At 59.0% G+C, this 6,000-nt stretch overlaps 1 protein-coding gene across 1 annotated transcript in view; it reads right to left on the reverse strand.

Annotated features, from left to right (window-relative positions):
- Window positions 1-5,526, reverse strand: part of SH3BP4 (SH3 domain binding protein 4) — a 33,691-nt gene extending 28,165 nt beyond the window's left edge. The window contains exon 1 of the mRNA XM_068196684.1: window positions 5,405-5,526. The gene's annotated coding sequence lies outside the window, so the exon portion shown is untranslated. The remainder of the gene's footprint in view (window positions 1-5,404) is intronic.
- Window positions 5,527-6,000: the final 474 nt, after the last annotated feature.

Raw genomic sequence — 6,000 nt, forward strand, 5'->3', positions numbered from 1 at the left:
CCATGGGCTCGTGGGGTTCCCAATGGAGGGGCAGCAGCCTGGCCACCAAAGAATGGGATTAAAGCCAGGAAATGCTGCTCATGGCACACTCAGTGATCCCTCCCAAAAACACGTGACCCACACAGAATGCCAACTTCCCAGCAGAGGGACAAAAAGCCAATCCAGGGGCACAATGAAAGAGTTGGAAGTTTTGTGGTCTGCTCTTTGATCCATGAACTTTACCCTGGGAAAATCCATAACTTTACCTTGGGAAACACCTGGACCTGCAGTCCCCCGAGGCAGCAGAGGGATTCCATGTGCTCCTGCATTCCCTGCTGCTCTGAGCCATCCACACATCCCTATCCAGAATCCCACACTTTTCTTTAGGAGCCCAGAGAAACAGAAATACATGGAAATCACTTCAGGGACCACCAGGAGAAATTAAGAACTCCAGGCTGCAAGGAGGAGCACAAGATGAGGGAGATGCCACAGGTACCCTCAAAAATTATCCTTCAGTGTGGATGGTTGTGGTGTTAATGGAACTGGGGCATCATTTGAGCACTAAAAAACAGATCTGAGCTGCTGGGAGCAAGTCCCTCTGCCTTGTTTGGGAAGCAAAGGGATTTGTCAGGACATGCACGTGCCAAAGCTGCAGGTCCTGCAAGAGCCTTCTCCTTTCTCCCCTTCCTAAAACCCCAAACATTATTTATGGCCACCGAGCCAGCCTGGGCTGTAAACCCTTCTGAACGTAACAAACCCTGCAGCCTCATAATTACCAGCAACGCTGCCCTGGTGTCCCCACAGGCTGGTGTCCCCAACCCTTCAGCTCCCCTAGGGACAGGGCTCAGCCCCACCACCTCCACCAGGAGCAGCCCAGGGTTTCTCCTGCCCCTCCAGCCTCTGCTTCCCCGTCCATCAGTTGGATTTTCCCTGTGCCAGCGCCGGCAGAGCCACGTGCTCCCTGCCCCAGCCAGGGCTGGCACGGCGCTGCCGAGGCGCCCAGACAATGCCAGCCCTGTGCCCAAGCCCTGGGCAGGGTTAATGCAGGGATTGCTGGCCAGGAGGGAGCCCAGGGAAGCAGCTCCCGCTGAAGGAAGCGATGGGGGACGCGTTCTGTGCTTTCAAACCTCGCTCTGCAAATTTTGGAGAGTGGCTTGGATGGGTCCCGAGCTGGCGCTGGCAGTGGAGATGCCTCCTGCATCCTGACAGGGCATTGTCCAGAGGGCAGGGAACTCCAGCAGCACCCACACCCTGCTCTCCATGAACACCTTGCTGCAGCCATCAGAGAATCCCAGAATGCTCTGGCTTGGAGGGACCTCAGAGCTCATCTCATCCCACCCCCTGCCATGGGCAAAGACACCTCCCACCATCCCAGGCTGCTCCAAGCCCCAGTGTCAACCTGGCCTTGGACACTGCCAGGGATCCAGGGGCAGCCCCAGCTGCTCTGGGCACCCTGTGCCAGCACCTCCCAGGGAACAATTCCTTCCCAATATCCCATCCATCCCTGCCCTCTGGCAGTGGGAGCCATTCCCTGTGTCCTGTCCCTCCATGCCTTGTCCCCAGTCCCTCTCCAGCTCTCCTGGAGCCCTTTAGGCCCTGGGAGGGGCTCTGAGCTCTCCCTGGAGCTTTCCCTTCTCCAGGTGAGCACCCCCAGTTCTCCCAGCCTGGCTCCAGAGCAGAGATATCCCAGTTGCTAAGATATCCTAGTTAATATCCCAGTTAATAAGATATCCCAGTTAATAAGCAGAAATACATTTCCCAGTGGGTTAATCCCTTGCTTCAAAGCTGACTCATCACTGGTCACTGGGGAAGTCAACATTTGGCTACAAAACTTTCCTGGGTGTTGCCATCCCCTGCTCCCTGTGGCCAGGGACAGCACGGGAGGAAATGGCTGGAGCTGTGCTGGGGCGGGGGTGGGGGGTTAGGTTGGATTTTAGGAAAAGGTTCTTCCCCTAGACAATGCAGGGGCACTGCCCAGGCTCCTCAGGGAATGGGCACAGCCCCAGGCTGACAGAGCTCCAGGAGTGTTTGGACAACCCTCTTAGGGATGCCCAGGGTGGGATTGTTGGGGTGTCTGTGCAGGGCCAGAGCTTGGACTGGACAATCCTTGTGGGTTCCTCCCAACTCAGGCAATTCCATGATTCCATAAAAACCCATCCTACCTCCTCACCATCTCCTGTGGAGCCTCTGGGCCAGCCTGCAAAGCTCAGGTGCTTTCAGGACAGATCTTGGGCAGGAAAGAGAAGGCAGGTGCCAAACCCGAGGTGAGGTTATTTGCATTCACTCCTGTGCCAGCTGCCGGCAGAAATCCACCCACGGAGCCAGGAGGCGACACAACTGTCAGACCCCTTGGAAATAAGGAGACTGAGGAGGATGCAAACTCCCCTGCACCTCTCCAGCTGCCAGCTCCCTCTGCACACACAGCCCCGGCCACAAAAAGCCTCTTGCCAGATTTAAATGCTTTTCCCATTAAAAACAAAACAAAACACACACAATGTCTAAACCACCTCCTTACCATCCACACAAGCTCTTGCAAGCAATCCCACCAGGCTAAAATAAATATTTTAGCTTCGCAAATAGTTTTCCTCTCATTAAAAGGCAAACATAATTAGGATGTCGAGCGCCGGCTGCAATCACTCCACGCTGCTCCGGCTCTGGTTGATTAAAAGTAACGAAGCTGCTATTTTTGAAAAGCACGTTCCCTTCCACAGCCTGAACGGGGTTATTTTGGAAACATATAGCCATGGAAAGCTGGCATCTCTGCCGGCAAATTCCCCAGCCAGGAGGGGATGCGCTCAGCGGGTCCGTGGGATGGGGGTCACGAGAAAAGTGGGAAATTCTTTTGCTGTGAGCAACCAGGGGGATAAAGCTCGCTGTGGAAAGAACATGGAGACCCTGGAAAGCTGAGGGAATCATGGATGGTTTGGGTTGGAAGGGACCTCAAAGTTCACCTCACGGGCAGGGACACCTTCCACCAAACCAGGGCTGCTCCAAGCCCCATCCAACACTTCCAGGGATGGGGCAGCCCCAGCTCGTCAGGGCAAGCTGCTCCAGAGAAAAGGAGGAAAGAAGGAAAAAGCAGCAGAACAGGAGAGAAGAGCTGCCACCAGAGATGCTGTCCCCTCTGCAGGGTCTGGTACCAACACAGCTGCACAGGAGCAACAGCCAGGAGGAGACGTGAACATTCCAAGGATCCCGGAATTACTCAGGTTGGAAAAGCTCCCTGAAAGCTTCAAGCTCAAGCATTAACCCAACTGCCAAACCCACCACTGACCCCTGTCAGACCTACAAGCCATCCCAGGAGGATGTTATTCTTATTACCAAGATTTTTTTCTACTTTAAGGCAAATTTAAGCATCCTGCTGGTGCAGTCAGGCAGGAGGAAATCAAGGATGGATCCTTATTCCAGAGCCTCAGCATCCAGACAGAGATCCAACACAACACAAGCCCCACTCCAACTCCTACCCAAGCTGCTGCTCCATTCAGCATAACTGAATTATTAACTTGCAATGTATATATTAATTAACATCCAAAACTTAATCATTGCAAATCTCAGGGAGCATCAGCCAGCGAGCACAGGCTGGAGAGGGGAGGAAGGCAGTGATGGGCATTCCAGAGCTGGGAAGTTGCATCCGCCTGATCCCACAGCTCCTCTGGGTTTTGGGGCTTTGATGCAATGTGGTTTAATTTGGGCACAGGACAACTTCACGGTCACTGCTGTCCCCCTTTGGACCAAACTTATGCCGAGCCTACTCCTGAATAGCCAGGGATCCCAGAAAATCGGTGTTCCCAGGAGCCCGAGGCTGCAGCACATCACACACCTGCACAACTCCACCTCTCCCACCCAGCGCCGTCCCGGGAGCAACAGCTGGAAAACCAAGCCCTGCGCAGCATCCCTGGCTGCCAAAGCATCCCCCGCGCAGCCAGCAAGGAGCAAAGAGGTCAGCGGGCCCTCGGCGAGCTGGGAAAACCCTCCTGGAACAGGAACGCCAGGCACAGCCGGTGGAATGCTGCTCAAAAGAGCCCCGAACTCCCCGGAGCGTCCCAGCTGGGGCCGATAAGGAAGAGGAGGCAGCCCAGCCCGGCCCCTCTGCGCTGGCTGTCGGACACGTCCGGGGACACCGGCAGGGGGACAACGCGGGGAGCCGCGTCCATCGCGTCCATCCCCTCGCGGCAGTGCCAGCGGGACCGGGGGGACAACGGGTGTGCACCCCCACGGAGGGCACGGCACCCCCACGGCGCTGCACACTCGCCACACGGCATCTCCCCGGGAGCGGGGACACGGAGCCACGCGTGTCGCGGCCACACGTACACCTTGACACAGCACATGGCAGCGGGGGCACAAGGCAGGGACACGAACAGCGAGCACAGAACGCGGCCATCCACACGGGGGACACGCTGCACACGCAGGGACAGAGTCCCACACACGCAGGGACACACAGGGACACACACACAGAGGGACACAGTCACACACACGCAGAGGGGCACAGTCACACACGCAGGGACACACAGGGACACACACACAGAGGGGTACAGTCACACACACACAGGGACACACAGGGACACACACACAGAGGGGCACAGTCACACACACACAGGGACACACAGGGACACACACACAGAGGGGCACAGTCACACACACGCAGGGACACACAGGGACACACACACAGAGGGGCACAGTCACACACGCAGGGACACACAGGGACACACACACAGAGGGGCACAGTCACACACACGCAGGGACACACAGGGACACACACGCAGGGGACACAGTCACACACACGCAGGGGACACAGTCACACACACGCAGGGGACACAGTCACACACACGCAGGGGACACAGTCACACACACACAGAGGGGCACACTACACACACACAGAGGGGCACAGTCACACACACGCAGGGGACACACTACACACACAGTCACACACGCAGGGGACACATGTGGCACGCACAGTCACCCAGGACACACGCACAAAGCGGCACACAGAGGACACGCGACACAGTCACACTCAGACACCAACAGGACACGCACAGAGGACACTCAGAGTGCCACACACACACACACACACAGTGCCACACTGCCGCACGCGGACACGCGACACTTGCACACAGTCCCACCCGCACAGAGGGCACTTTACACACGCTCACACGCACGGTGTCACTCACACACTCACACACACACACACACACACACACACACACACACACACACACACACACACACACACACACACACACACTCGCACACCGGCACTCGCACTCTCGCACTCTCGCTCTGCCCAGCCGCCTCCCCCCTGACCCTCCACCGCCGCCGCCGCCGCCCTCCCGCCGCTACAAACTTTTCCCCGGCGGGCCCGGGAGCCCGCGGGGAGCCGCTCCCATCCCCGGCAGCCCCCGGGCTCGCCCAGCATCCCGGCTCTCACCTGCGCCCGCTCCGACACCGGCAGCACCGGGAGCGGCCCCGCTGCGCTCCCGGGCACGGGCCGCGCGCGCCCGCCCGCCCTGACGTCACGGGGCGTGGCCGGGGCGTGGCCGGGGCGTGGCCGGGGCGTGGCCGGGGCGTGGCCGGGGCGTGGCCGGGGCGTGGCCGGGGCGTGGTCGGGGCGTGGCCCGGGCGTGGCCCCGCGGAGGGGCGGGAGCGCGGCGGGTGCCGGGGGTGGGGGGAGATGCTCGTGTGAAACACGTGGGGAGGGGAGAAGGACGGGAAAAGCGGGATGGCGGAGTGGGAGGGAGCGTCCTTGGGCGAGGGGCGAGTGCGAGCCACGCCCGCCCCGCCCCGCCCCGCCCCGGGGCGAGGGTGGTCACGCTCGTGGTGGTCACGCTCAAACCTTGTGCGCTGGGCAGCTGAGGCTTTATGCCCTCCCGCCCGCTCCCCCCGACCCTTTTTTTGGGCCTTTTTTGTCAGGGAAGCGAAGCTGCGAAATCTTGGTAAAGCAGAAATCCCGCCCCTGTTGCTCTCCCAGGGTGGGAAAGGCAGGAGAAACGCGGAGGAAAACGCTGAACTCTGGTCTCTCGCGTT

This window comes from Anomalospiza imberbis, chromosome 7 (assembly GCF_031753505.1).
Source record: "Anomalospiza imberbis isolate Cuckoo-Finch-1a 21T00152 chromosome 7, ASM3175350v1, whole genome shotgun sequence".
In the NCBI taxonomy this organism is placed as follows: domain Eukaryota; kingdom Metazoa; phylum Chordata; class Aves; order Passeriformes; family Viduidae; genus Anomalospiza; species Anomalospiza imberbis.